Source organism: Cornus florida, unplaced genomic scaffold, assembly GCF_030987335.1.
Source record: "Cornus florida cultivar Cherokee Brave unplaced genomic scaffold, ASM3098733v1 CherokeeBrave_3.0.0_Hap2_Chr01, whole genome shotgun sequence".
Classification (NCBI taxonomy): Eukaryota; Viridiplantae; Streptophyta; class Magnoliopsida; order Cornales; family Cornaceae; genus Cornus; species Cornus florida.
The window spans coordinates 63,400,808-63,415,904 of NW_026775571.1; the positions used below are offsets into that span (position 1 = coordinate 63,400,808).

The 15,097-nt window shown below is 37.2% G+C and overlaps 1 protein-coding gene across 2 annotated transcripts in view; it reads right to left on the reverse strand.

Moving 5' to 3' along the window:
* Positions 1-3,970: 3,970 nt before the first annotated feature.
* Positions 3,971-15,097, reverse strand: part of LOC132298911 (disease resistance protein RUN1-like) — a 38,460-nt gene continuing 27,333 nt past the window's right edge. Inside the window, exon 8 of one of the 2 annotated variants that reach the window (XM_059795288.1) lies at positions 3,971-4,379. The gene's annotated coding sequence lies outside the window, so the exon portion shown is untranslated. Of the gene's footprint in view, positions 4,380-7,341; positions 7,608-15,097 lie in introns of those variants that run through there. The other variant, XM_059795280.1, reaches the window with a different exon arrangement.

The window sequence follows — 15,097 nt, forward strand, 5'->3', positions numbered from 1 at the left end:
TGATTCAAGAGTTGTGTGATGGTAGGTTTGCCAAGAGAAAGCGCAGTAGTACTACCAAAGCTAAGATTCCAAAGAGGGTATGGAAATTATTGAAGAAGCCATTCCTTCCATTACTTCCATTCCTTCCGAAGATCCTCTTAAGGCATGCCTCTCTCACTTCAATATGGACGCATTTGATATTGAAAGCTCCATATATGAAGTGAATTCTCTAATGGACTCTGTTGCTATCTTAGACTTCCCGCCATGGAAAAACTCAAAAGAAACTCTTCCTCCAATCGCAAGTACTTTTTCTTATCAAGAAGAGGAAGAAGTGGAAAATCCGTCAATGGCCAATCCAATTTATGAGGACATTCCTTGTAATATTGAGTATGAAGTCATTGAGGTGACCTTAGTGAATGAAGAGAAAGTGATCAATGTGGCAGTTGACAAAAAGGATGAAGAGACTGAGTTTCCTAGTAATCCAACCGAGTCTTTGAAAGATATTACCTTGCTAAGTTCAAGGCCTCTCATTATGGATTTTATTTTCAAGACTATGGATAAAAGAAACCAAATTGCATCTTCCATCATTTCTTTCCAAATCATTCTTTTGGAAGATGCATATGTTGTTGTGAGAGAAGATCCACTGGGGAAAATAGATAAACGGATTAATGAGGATGCCTCATATCCGATTTTTGATTCTTTCAACTAATAAGTCGACCCATCGTCTTGCCAGCGATGTTAAACACTGGTTTTTCGTAGAGTTTCCCGACTCTACTCCTCCCTTATTTCTCTTTATTTTATTTCTTGCGTCGTCATCTAAATAAAATTTTATTTTATTTTCTTCTTTTATTTTATTTTATTTATTGTACAATTCTGCTTTCATAAATTCAAAATAAATAAAAAATAAAAAAATTCTCAAGTAGCATTCCGTCTTGCTAGAGACGTTAAAATTAACCATTTAAATTTTTGATTTTGTAGGTTGTATATACTGTTTCTTTTTCTTTGATTATTTTAAAAAAAAAATTTCAAAAATATGTTTCACCATTATGCCCTTCTGCATAGTTATGCATGATCTCATATCTCTTTATATCTTGTTCTATATTGTTTTGGAATGTATGCTTTGCTTATCCCTTTTGATATTTGATGTGAGTTGCTAGTGTGGTCTTTCCAGTAGGTTTGCATCCAAGTTTGGGGGAGACCTCTTTCATAATGGATCATCGCCGAGCGTCATAAACTTTTGCCATCATGGTATACTCTTTCCATTCCTTTCATTGGAGTCATTGCACATTGAGGACAATGTGCAGTTTAAGTTTGGGGGTAAAGTAGTCTTGTTACATTCTACTTTAAGTTGAGCTTTAAATGCATGATTGAGATTTGAGATATATTTCGCAATGATTTTGAATTTTTGAAGCATAGTGCCTTTGAAAAACAAGTTGTTAGCGTTCAATACTTCTTGTATGCTCTAGGATGCCATTTAGGGGTGAATTTTTAATTTTTGATATCATGTTTGCTCTTGTGGTACACATCATCTTGTTTGTTGAAAATGTTTTGAGAGTTGCTTCTAGAACTCTACACTTGCACTTGCGCACACTAGCATTCAATTTGTGGGGTACATGCTTAGCTGATTATTATCTTGGTTTATCCCAATTGAGCTAGTATGCTTTAAAAGCTTTCATTCTTAATAAAATGACCTTGCAAAGAAAAGAAATAAAAGCACTCACCAAAGGTGAGGAACAAAAAAAAAAAAAAAAAAAAAATTGCATTCTTTCAACATGTCAACTGATTAAAAAGGAAGACAAGGGAAGAATGTAAGATGTATGATTATTTTAAGGTCGTAGCCTAGCCATTCTGAGTCATTACGCCCTTAGGAGTGTCTTTACACTTAACGCCCTAAGACCATCTGGTTTGGGAGTTGTTGGCTCAACGCTTGTTACATGGGGTGATTAGAAAGCTTAAGGAACTTGGACATTGCACATGGTCATACATATATAAAAAAAAAATGAAATCAATAAAATAAAAAATAAAAAAGAATATTTGATTGAATAACAAGGTTCATTCAATGTCTAGAGGATTGGTACTATATCTGTATGCTAGTTTGAGGGTAAGGCTATTCCATTACTTTGATTTGCTAGAATAGCAACACATTTTGATGCCGGTTCACTCAACAAGAATGATAGAATTGATTCAATTTGCATGATTAATTTCTTGATGTGTGGAGAATCATTCTTCCTTATATGATACTGAAATGTTGAGAATAGCTTGGAAATGGCAGAAATTTGCATACTTGAAGTAGTCTACTTTCAACACTTGTTTGATATGTGTTGTTGCTTCTCAAGTAAGAAAGAGTTGTTGATGTTTGTAGGTACCATTTCTGAAACCCTCACGAGACTTCACTCGTCCACTAGGGGTAACCTAAGGGTTTAAAAGGCTTGTTGTATATGCTAAATGCAACTATGATCCCTACGAAAGTGGTGTTATCTTTATTTGCTTTATTAGTTCATAGTTGTACGTATGTTGTTTCATTTTCATACTGTAGTTCATTGCTAGGGACTAGCAATATCTAAGTTTGGGGGCTTGAGAAATGCTTAAATGTTGCACATTTCAGCACCTAAACTAGGGTATTTCAGTACTTGCATCTATCTTACTTTCATATTTTAGTCCTAATTTATGTTTATGTGTATTTTAGGGCAATAAAGCTAAAATGAGCTAAGAACAGTCCACTACAGCCTTTTGGAGTCATGCCAAAGCATCGGGACAACATTCAAAAGGAAGCAAATATGCAGCAGTGCATCACATCCGGACGCCATTCCTTGCGTCCGAATGCGAGTATCCAATATAGCTGCGTCCGGATGCCATTCCTCGCGTCCGGACACGAGTTTTCAATAAAGTGGCGTCCGGACTCCAAAAGCTACGTCCAGACGCCAAGCTTCCTCACAGGAGATTAGTTACGGGTTTGACCTATTTTGATGGCTACGGGCTTTGGTCTGTTGGGCTTATTTTTGTAACCTATTGGCTCTAATAGGGTTTGTATTAAAGGGGAAACAAGGACCCATTAGAGAGAATGATTATTATTTTGTTAAAATTAGTTTTTAATTAGTTTATGATATTAGGTTCTCTTTGGGGAAAAGGAGAAAGCGAGGGTTTCAAGAATATTTTTACAGCTTCTCCATCTACAATTGAAAGAAGAAGAAAAATGAGCCAAAATATGGAGATGGAGCTTGTTGACACCATGATCCTCTCCTCCATGAGCTAGTTCTTCACTTAGGGCTTGGATGTGCCCTAAGTTCATGTAACCTAAACCTTTGTATTTCTTTTCTTGGGGAATTAATATGTTGTAATTAATTGTATGGCCGTGTGATTTCTTTGTATATACATGCTTGATTTGATAAATTAAGGATTGTATTGATGAATTCTTCCATTGAAATCTCCAGTTGATTATATGTCTATGTATGATTAATTAGGGATTTTACTCTTCATTAAATGATTAGAATTAATTCTTTCATTAATTCTGTAAGTAAATTACATGTCTATGTATGATTACTTTAGAATTATATTCTACACTAGATATTACTTGTAGTTGTGTTTAGTGATGGCCATAGTATAATATTTATTTGATACAATTGTCAATTAATTTGATTGATAAAAGCTTAATCTTGATGAGTTGTTCTACAAATTAGAATTATTGTCTACTTGATTAGGTTAATCCATACTTCTAATTACAATTAGTATTATCCTCTTGATTGATGTGTGCTCTTATTTGATGCATGTGTGAATGTGTATGGTGGGTTATGACGTAGTCTTAAATGGGTTCTACACTTAGTTTAATTGTCATTAGGTAGAAAATTCATTCTTGATATTGATAATCTATGCTTACAATTATGATTTGTGATGATAATGTGACCACATCTATGATTACACTAATGATTTCCCCATTAATTGAAAGCATATGGTTAATTGCATGAGCTTAGTGGTGAATCTTAATTCTAAAACTCTTCGTATCTCTTTAATCCTTAGTTTAATTTACTTGCATTGCAATTTATTTAATCACTTCATCAAACTCTTTTTCTCTCAAACTCTCTTTTTCTCTCTCTCTCTTTTACAATCTAATTAACTTTAAAACCAAGTTTAACCCCAACACGTGTTCAATCCCTTAGGAACGATCCCTTCTCACTTCATACTTGATGGTATAAGTGTTAAGTGGCTTTTATATAAATTTAAAGTATGATGCCCATTTGATACCATTTCCAAAACCAAAGTGTTATGCATTATTTTGTGCGCATGCTCGGGTCACATCAATCACCGGAATAACATTCCGCACCTGCGAATACTGGAATCACCGGAATAACATTCTGCACCTGCAACAAATGAATGCCCTTCCGTATCCCATAGATAGCATCTACCTATCAAATAATATATAAACATGTCATGAATGACTTACTACGTACCTAATGCACTCAACGTAATAGAAATGTCCAAACTACTCAAATAAACACCTAATCAAATACCTTAAAAGTATATAAGTACATATGTACACAATTATCCACAATGATATCACCAATAATACTAGCACGACAAAAACTACAACATACGAGAAATGCATTATTTCTATCATCACATAAACTACCACATAATCACATATCCTAAACATGTCTTTAAGGCATGCTCAAAACGATAAGGCATATAAACATGTAAGGGTGACTATATATAATGATGCTATAAAATCACAAGTAAAATGGAATGCCTTTCAAAAGGACTATCTCACAGAAAGCGTAACCCATAACATGGATGAGTCCAATCTCTCGCTACAAAGAAATGAATCATCTCCCAAAACAACAATGTAATGGATAGTTCCAACACTAACCATCACAAGATATCCATATGAAAGACATATCTCAAGATGCCAATGAGTCCGATGGGGACTCTACAGGATTCTATTGGAACCCTAACACACAACCCTAAGTCTCCAATGACAAGGGAGAGTAATTAATTACACCAATACAATTAATCACACAAAACTGCACATCCCAACCGTAGCTCATAAGAGATGTCCAAAGCAAACTCAAAAAGAATCTTAATTCAACACACCTATTAAGTCCTTAAACCATCATTCCAAGAAGACAAAACATGAGAACCTCGCAGTTGAGGCTCACAAAAACAAATTTCTCATTCCCAAGGAAGAACTCAAGTTAATCCTGACTCACTATCTCATGACACTAGAAACAAAACCCCAAGGGATATCACCACATCAAGGTTACCACAAGGCCTCAAGAGATTATACCAACACCCCAAACACAACCACGACCACGTCATGAAGCAACAAAAGAAAATAAGATGAAACGGTGCCTCCATGGCCCATGTCTCATCCTGCCAAACAAAGACTACAACCTTACGCTCACACGACTTCATTCACATAAACTATCAACCCAAAATATCAAAACTCCCAAACCGTCAAAACAGACAAGAAGGCTCCCACCGTGGAAACCTTACAAAATAAATCCCCCCTTATACAAGGAAGAAACCCTAGATGACAAAGACGTGTCTAATGATATTACGGACCCCAAGAGACAATGCCCTAGTGTTAATCTCAACTAACTGAACATGAACAATGCACAAGGTCAAAAGAAGATATGAAGTAAACATGAAGCCACTAAGATCATACGTATCACATAAAAAGATTTCAAAATAAAACACTTTACTAAACTACATCTGATGTTGTCACTACAATCAGGTTAAGCACGTAGAATACATTTATTTATACATATAAGCACCCTAAATATTCAACTTACAACATGGCAACAGGACCATATACTTATACAAGTAGTAAATAATCCACATACAAAATGTTCTGTTACATAGCAAGTAGATATAAATCAAAACAAACAACGCAAGTAGTAACTAGTATGCTCATCACAAGGCACAAGGCCAACATAATCATTTAACACTCAATCATGCTCAACAATTAGCATACATCATAAGGCATAAAACACATAGCGTGCAACTGTTAAAGCTACCAAACAACATACTTGTACAAATAACAACTTAATGTCCTAAGTGCTTTATCAGAAGGTATTTTATCAAGCTGAACATGCTTATACTTATCACATGGCATATACGTAAACATAATAACTAGCATGCTCCAAAAAAAATATGTGCACTTAATAATGCATGAAACTCAAAATGAGAAGCTCCATGCCTCTCAAACATGCTATTAACCGTCTAAGTCCAAGACACGATGAGTGACAAGGAATGATGATCAATCACCTCCTAACACTCGTGATAACATGCAACTCATCTTATGAATGCATAAACGAAATATGGAAATACGCACAAGGACACCTAGATCATACAATATCACATAATCAATGCTTTAAACACATAAGCATTCCAATCATGATAATTCAAATAGTAAAAGCACCAAACAATTTAGTACATAAGCATACATGTCATACGAAAGATGCCTCTAAACACTTAAGCATATAAGCACGTAAACATCTTAATACATCAAAGTATGTCAACAAGAAGTATGAAATGAACCCAAACCCCGTCGTCCTAAGATATTCGGACCGGGACACTTTGATACCACTTGTGACTACCCGAATTTCAAAGAACCCGGTGCGTCAGCGAGTAACCCAAAAACTGACCAGATGCTGAGTCCGAAACACGGAAACAACAGAAGAGAAAAGGTCTCTAAAGATGGACACCACCTTTAAGATGGCAAAGTGACCTTCTAAGAGATAGCGAGACTAAAAAAGAAAAAAATGCGGAAGCTAGAGTTTAAAACGGTCAAAGATGCCACTAGAGGTAAAATGGTCATTTCAAATAGAAATAGATGCTACCGTGCATACTATTGGATAGACAACGAAAAATTAATAAATTTTCACAAAAATCACTTGATTTGGATTTAGAACAAAGAAGATATGAATTTCCGAAATTTTACAAAAAAATTTCCAAAATATGGCCAGTACGATCGATTTGGCTGTAAGTAGTCAGTTTTTGAAAACTCGTGATTTTCAAGGCTAAAACGGAGTTTTTTGGAAAATGTTTGTTAAAAAACACCCCCTAAAAATGAGTCATTTGATTAACCATGGTCCAAACCAAGAATAAAAAGTAACGTAAAATGACCAAAATGCCCTCGAGTGCAAGGTATGTCAAGAAGATAAAACATTTGGCTGCGAGCAGTCATTTTTTGAAAACGGTTGATTTTCAGGGATAAAATGGGACTTTTTGGAAAAACTTAGTGAAGAAACCCCCATTAAACATGAGTTCTCTGATCAACCATGGTCCAAAACAAAAATAAAATGTAACGTAAAATGACTAAAATGCTCCCAAGATTAAACTACGTCAAAGAGATAAAAACATGTTAAAAAATGTCATACATTCCATACATAAAAAGTGTTTGGCACTTGACCTCATTACATATAAGTTAAAGTTGCATCAAAATGGAGTACTTAAGTTCATATTACACATCCAAAAGGAAGCAAGGCATACTTCTAAACAAGTTATACATTAACAACTTTAAAAGAGCAATATCATGCTAACACTTGCATGTCAAAAATATACAACAGGTATCCAAATGAAACTTAAGCCAAGCTAGGGATGTTATGCATCCAAAAAGAGTGTCTCCTTGCCTGAAAAACAAATATCAACTAGGGTGAGTAATCAAGTTACTCCTCAGGATAATACGTATGCGTATAACCTAAAGTTTTAACGATTTTGCAAGTATAATATAAATGGATATATATGGATCATGCCCCCTAACATCTAAGTTCGATGTCAAGCTAATGGATCATCCTAAAGCTAACTTTGAAACTTTTTAAACACAATCCACAATATGCAAAGATCTTAAAAACTATTGGTACCTCCAATGTCAACAAGAAGTTATAAATTCAAAGTAATATCAACTTGAAATGAAATGTGAAATAAAACAATAGAGAAATACTTGGACATCATGCCGGTTATCAACCTAATGCAAATTAGCTATTTTGGGTTACTAACCCGCCAATAACTACCCAAGTGTGCACTGTTTTAGGGAGAACTCGTATCTCCTGCACAAGAGCCGTACTCTAGCCATGTCATACTACGACGCCCCAAGTTTCCAAAATAAACTAATTATACACAATGTATAATAAGTATACAATGCACTTAACTACCTTTCATGAACAACCAAGTTGGAAACCACAAAAATCATGCCGTAAGTCTTCAACTACAATGGCATTTACTATAACAAGTTGACAAAGTGAATCAAATTAAGCTACTACAATGATGTCCACATCTGAAATCCATTCATAAAAATATATAATGAGTTTCAAATCCATGATTTAAACAACAACATAGTATCAAATACAAAATTAAATCATTGGCAAAATTTATATAGAATTTCTATAGCTACACAAAATAAAATCTCTAGATTTTAAATCACCACCAAATGAAATAATACTAATACAAGGTAAAGATCATACACAGACCTTAAACAATATAAATCTTTAAGTTAATTTCATGCAATATACATCTATATACAACCCTAGAATTCGAAAAACATGCATACAACGTATATTAATCTTAAGAACACATTAAAATACGAAGGGTATAAACATAAATCATCCCCAACCTCATTAGAGAAATGTATCTCTAGAAACCTGTGGAAGCAAAATGTGAAACCGAGCAAAGGTGTGGTAGAGATGAATGTGAGGAAGCTTTTGTCTTCCAAGTGCAAGACCCAAAGGTGAGGGGAAGAGGCTTGAAACCAAGCTCTCAAGTCTAGGGTTTCAAGTCTCTAATGGTGGCCTTAGGTGAGAGGTTGGAGAAGACAAAGTAAATCACTAACTTTCCCACTAACTAAACACATTGCTAGTCAAATATACTATACTAACACTACCTCTCTCACACACACATCCACCCCCCACTTATCACCATCCTAGGCCTTCTCACAAGGCTAAATCTAAGCCTTACACTTGTCAAAATCCTAAACTAACAAGTGTTCCAATGAAAAGTCAACAAATGAACCAATGACTTATCACACTTTCTCAAAATTGTGAGTTAGGCCCTCTTCTAAATATCTCAAAGAATAATTGCAAAAAGTTCCATAAGACAAAATATCTCAAAAAATTAATTACGCATAAATTAAACCCGAAAAACGAAAATGTTTCCGAAGAAACTATGCATCCATATCCCCATAATTTAAAATTAAACGAGCATACTTTTCTATGAAATTAAATCATGCATTGACAGTAAAAAAAATAAAGAAAATGCGTGCGATGCCGGAAACCGATTCCGAACACCAAACCCTACCTCGGGTTCTATAAAACCCTAAGGTAACGCGAAAAGGAATAAACAAATAAATAAATAAATAAATAATTAATAATAAAATAATGCAAAAAAAAAAAGGAAAAGAGATGACGCGATCATCACATCTTTAACACCTCAAATACCTCTGATTTGTGATTCAAGAAATAAACCTGTACCTTCCTTATGTTATCATCAATGAAAGTCATAAAGTAGGATTTTTCGCCAATAAAATGAGATTGGGGCGGGCCAGACATCTGTGTGAACTAGCTCAAGCTTCCCCTTTCTAAAATCTTTACTACTCTTCTTGAAACTGATCTTCTTCTTCTCACCCGTCACGCAACTCTCACAGAAGTCAATATAAATTGCTCATATGCTTGGTAGTTTCCTTTTCGAGTGCATAATCTTGAGCCCGCTATCAGTTACGTAACTTAGCCTCTAGTGTATTGTGATACTTTTTATTTTCTACAAGTACTATTGACCCACAAGCACTGGAAGTTGTGTAAAGATTGTCACTCTTCTTACCATGTGCAACAGCCATAGCACCTCTGGAAACCTTCCACAAGTTTCTATTAAAAGTTGTAACAAAAACTTCCACTGATATCTATCCCACTAAATCATATTCTTCCTTAAGCCAGGAATGTGCCTAACATCCTTCAATCTCCATACAGACTCATTTAACTTGATTCGCATTTCACCCTTGCCAACGACGTTGTAGGGTTAATCGTCACCGAGATACACCTTGTCAAGGTTACTCAATTCATAGCTATTGAATAACACTTTGCTTTTGGTACCAAGAAACAATGTTCCGGAATTTAAACCCATGACTCCGCCTTACTATCCAAACACCATGTCAATGCATCATCTGATTCTTCTGAGACCACATTTGCTTTAGTTTTATCTTTGATATTCTTCTTCCTTGGAACAAACTGTTGAACACATTTAGATGCTCGTTGACTCTTCCACCTTCGACTATCTTCAAGTTAAACAACTTCTTGATCATGTGTACCTTATTGGCTGCATACAGCTGTTCAAACATACTAAAAAGGGCTGCCATAAAAGATATTATCGTCCTCTCGTTCTTGATGTTAAAGGTGATGAGCTTTGACAACATCAACCTAGCATTGCAAAAAGCCTTCCTATCAAGTAATTCTCAACCTACATCCTTTGTATACTCTAGCTTTTCTCCAAAAGGTTGATACATATTTTTCTAAAACAATAGATCATTTATTTACAACTCCTATAAATTAAAGTTTATGCCATCAAACTTCTCGATTATGGATGTGGATATCTTATATTCTAATGCCTCTACTCCCACTAAAACTAATAGGTCGAATACAAAAGTCTTCATCGAAATTTTGTCAAACACCTTTTGTGCCTAAGGTTCTTAACCAAACGTTCTTATACCATTTGTTATGAAAACAACCAGATGCTCTGATACAAGTAGTTATGGCAAAAACCCAAAAACAACAATCTCCAATGAGTAAAAAACACATAGCAATCAAAGAAGAAAAAAAAAAAAATAATAATCACAAGAACACAAGATATACGTGGTTCATCCAAAGATTAGGGCTACATCCACGAAGTGCACCGAACAATTCGACTATGAAATGATGAAGGATTGCAATGGAGAATTTTCCCCTCAATCTCTCTCATTTGCTCTCTCTTATATAGGCACAAATCAATTCAATAATATAAAGCTCTCATACCCTAAAATCTTATTAGGGTTCAAATAAGTAGTCCCAATATAAGGAAACTAACTTGCCCCACAAGTTTAGCCTTTTTGGAGAGTAAAAAACCATGGAAACTGATTCCCGCAGCTTCCCAGGGATGTTGGACTGGTCTAAAAAAGATGGACTGGTATATATTGATGAAATCACCATTCTGGAACACACTACCCAAATTGCGCCGGTCTAATAGAAGTTGGACAAGTCAAAATCTTCCAGTAGCCAAAGAAGTCTCGTGAAAGCCACGTTGGACCGGTCCATAATACTTGGACCGAACATTTTTTGTTAGTATCCAAAATATACACTAAAATCTACCAATTTGACCTCTCCAAGTTTGCTAGGCTTGATATTGCAATCTGAAGAGCATTTAAAAAAATTAAACTATCACCACAGTATGCCACCAATCAATGACAAAGCTACCCAAATGTTAAACAATTCAAATACCGTGCCACATCTAGATTAATAAAAATAAATATAAAAAAGATACACCAACATAAAGCTTTTAACCGAAGTTACCAATCTAGAAAGCACAGATATGAATACGGGATATAGATAAGACATGATACAGATACAATAATACGAAAAATCTCACAAAAAATAAGATATGGGTACGCCATTAAAAGTACAAAGAATTTCCCCCAATCGCAGAGAGAGAAATTTTACACTCCCAATGATTTCTAACCCCTTTTCCCTCTCAATTTCCCTTATTTATAGACGGTTACAACCTCCTCTGGCCTGGGCCTTATTTGTTCTCTTTTGCCTGGACTCAACTTCTCTTATTTTAATATGGGCTTCTGCAATGACTTCATGGATCTGGGCCCATCCATCGTGAACTTGCTCCATCCTGGCTATCCATACCCGACCCGTCTTTGCAATACAGATAATACCAAGTCTGGGTCATTTTGGTGTCCTCATCTGCCCCCAATAATCTCTCCCCTCATTAATGAGGGTGAGATTATTGAAAAGATACGATCTTGGTCTGACAGCTCGGAGCGATGACACGAGGAATCGAACGGCTGGTACAAAAACCCAAACTTCGAGATCTGCAGCGCCACTTTTTGCCTTAACCTTATGACTTCCATGTCACCTTTACTTTTCTCCTTATAAATTCCAGTATTTCAACCATCATTTTTCTTTTTATATCTTGTTTCTACTCTCCGCTGCCTTCCTGCACATTCCGGCGATCCTTCTTCAATTTTTCCGGCGAGTTTTTCCTTTTCGATTTTTGGCTACTGTGCTGTTGCCATGTTCATCACAAACTTCCAAGGTCAGTTTTTTTTTACCTCTCTCTTTAAAAAAGACACCTTTACTGCCTAGGACTCATCTCCTTCTCTCTTTGAAAAAGACATCTTGCAAGAGAGTGTGCTGAACAATGTCCCTTCAGCTATTAATTTATTTACATCTGACAATCTCTCTGACATCTCTCTTTTAAGGTCCACAATGGAGAGCATTCAGATCCCATCTTTCAGCAGGAGGAGGCGTTCTGCTCCCACCCCTTCTAACATTCCTGCTACCACATCATCATCTATACCTGCTACCGCATCGTCCACCCTTGCTGTCTCTACCCCAAAGCAAGCTGTGATTGCTCCTACTGTGACTCAAGTCACAAACCGTTCTGCTGTTGAGCCTTCTGAGCTCACTCATGCTGAGAACCCTATTATGGATCATATTGCTGAGATTCGTCCTGCTGCTCCCATCATTATGCCTTCCAACATCTCATCTGATACTTCCTCAGAAAGCACTCAGGATGCTGGAAATTCTCAGGACAATGGAAGACCAGCTAATACTGGTCTGTCAGAAAAAAGCTTAGGAAAAAGGCCAATGCCTGAGGGCGGTCATGACTGGAGTGATATCCCACCAACCCGGAGGACCAGGATGGCTTCCTTCAGGGTCACTGAACCATTGCCCCCTGCCCAGTTCTTCATTCCAGAAGGCGAATCAACCAGACCCTCAAGTCCGACTCCATCTGTTCTTTCATGGCGACCTTTGCTCAGCTGTGAAGATGGCTCGACCATTGGCCCCACCGACTCTATGTATAAGGACCCCCTCACCTTCTTTGCTTTCTACAAGGGTTTCTAGACCCCCAAGGACCTTGAGATTCAGAACAAGCTATCTTTTGGCGACATGTTCCAGCGGTTCCCAGCTGCTGCTATGGAGGTAACTTCTCTTTTTATTGAAATGTGTTTCCTTTCTGCTATAACTCTTTAGTAGCTAGTTTGACCTAAATTTCCCTTCCTTTATGCAGACTCTATTTGGGATGTTCACCTTCCAAAAAACCATTGAGACTTTGAACAAAAAACTTAAATCCCTCTCTGTGGGCCTTAAAAGGTCTGTTGAAGCAGAGAATCGCCTTGAGGCCAAGGTTGCTGAGCTTGAGTCTAAACTGAGCGAGTCAGAGAAGGGGGTTGTTAACTTAAAGGCAGAGAAGGACGATCTGGCAAATGAGAGGGACTCCCTCAGAGCTAAACAGGATACCCTGAAGGCCGAACGGGATTCTCTTCAGGATGAGGTTGATGTCTTGAAGACTGAGAAGAGCGTTACTATGACAGAAAGGGACTTTCTCAAAGCTAAAAAGGGAGACCTTCAGCGCTTACTCATTGCTGATCGGTTATCTCATGCCAACTCACAGGAGAAGCTCTTAAGCGAACGCTCTTCCTTGCTGAACATGATTAGCAAAGTCGAAGGGGGTATGAAAGCTCTCCTTGCTCGCTTCACAAGAACTAGTGCCCTCCGTTATGCTGAAGGGTACAGAGATGGTTTTATTGACCGTTCTCCTCCTGAAGGCGAATCAAGCTCTTGTGTTGGTCTGGATGAATTAGATGTTTCTCTGGATATCCACCCACCAAACAATTATCAAAACCCACCCTGCGACCCTGCTGAGAATATCTTCATCGAGTGCATAGAGGTTGCATCCTCAGGGATTGTTCCACCCTTTCATCCCCTGAATATTCCTCCCCTTTTCTACTATTGTGCCCTCTTCCTCAGTTGTTACTAACAGACTTATGCCTGCTGAGGGGGTGATTCATCTTGACTCCCCCCCTAAGGATGATAGGGCAGCTGAGAATGGAGAGGACCTCAATGGTCCAGAGGATAATGGTGGGGAGAACGACAGGTCACAGACTGGAGAAGATCATAAGACTGACATCCTGTAGCAGTTTTTTTTATATATATATCTTCACGTTTCCTCAGATCATCAAGCTATGTACCTCAGGACCTTTTTGTAATGAATGACAATGCTTTTGTTCAGCATGACTTCCATTCTTTATGTTTTCCATTTTCAACTTCACTGTGTATTTTCACAAGTGTTTGGTGTTCGGCCTGGTTACTGTTCTGGCTTTATTTTATTTTGAGCAAGTGTTCGGCGTTCGGCTCGTAGTGCCAGCTGCCACTATCTTTACTGAATGCCTGGCGCTCGGCTTAAACGCCACTTGCCACTTGGCTTTATTTTTATTTCGGAGCAAGTGTTTGGCGTTCGGCTCAAAGTGCCAGCTGCCACTAACTTTGCTGAATGCCTGGCACTCGGCTTGAACACCACTTGCCACTTGGCTTTATTTTTATTTGGGAGTAAGTGTTTGGCGTTCGGCTCGAAGTGCCAGCTGCCACTAACTTTGCTGAATGCTTGGCATTTGGCTTGAACGCCACTTGCCACTTGGCTTTATTTTTATTTTTGAGCAAGTGTTTAGCGTTCAGCTCGAAGTGCCAGCTGCCACTAACTTTGCTGAATGCCTGGCGTTCGATTTGAACGCCACTTACCACTTGGCTTTATTTTTATTTTTGAGCAAGTGTTTGGCGTTCGGCTCAAAGTGCCAGCTGCTACTAACTTTGCTGAATGCCTGGCGTTCGGCTTGAACGCCACTTGCCACTTGGCTTTATTTTTTATTTTTTAAGTAAGTGTTTGGCGTTCGGCTTAAAGTGCCAGCTGCCACTAACTTTGCTGAATGGGAAGGATGTCAATTGATTTTTGAACAAAGAAAACACTTCTTATAAAACTTGGGAATTTCGTACACTTGTAAGTATGCAATTTAAAGCGTGCATATTGTTTGAAATTAAACTCTACTTTTAGTGGTAGTACCTTTTCAGGGACGTAGCATTCTATGGCTTATTGACCA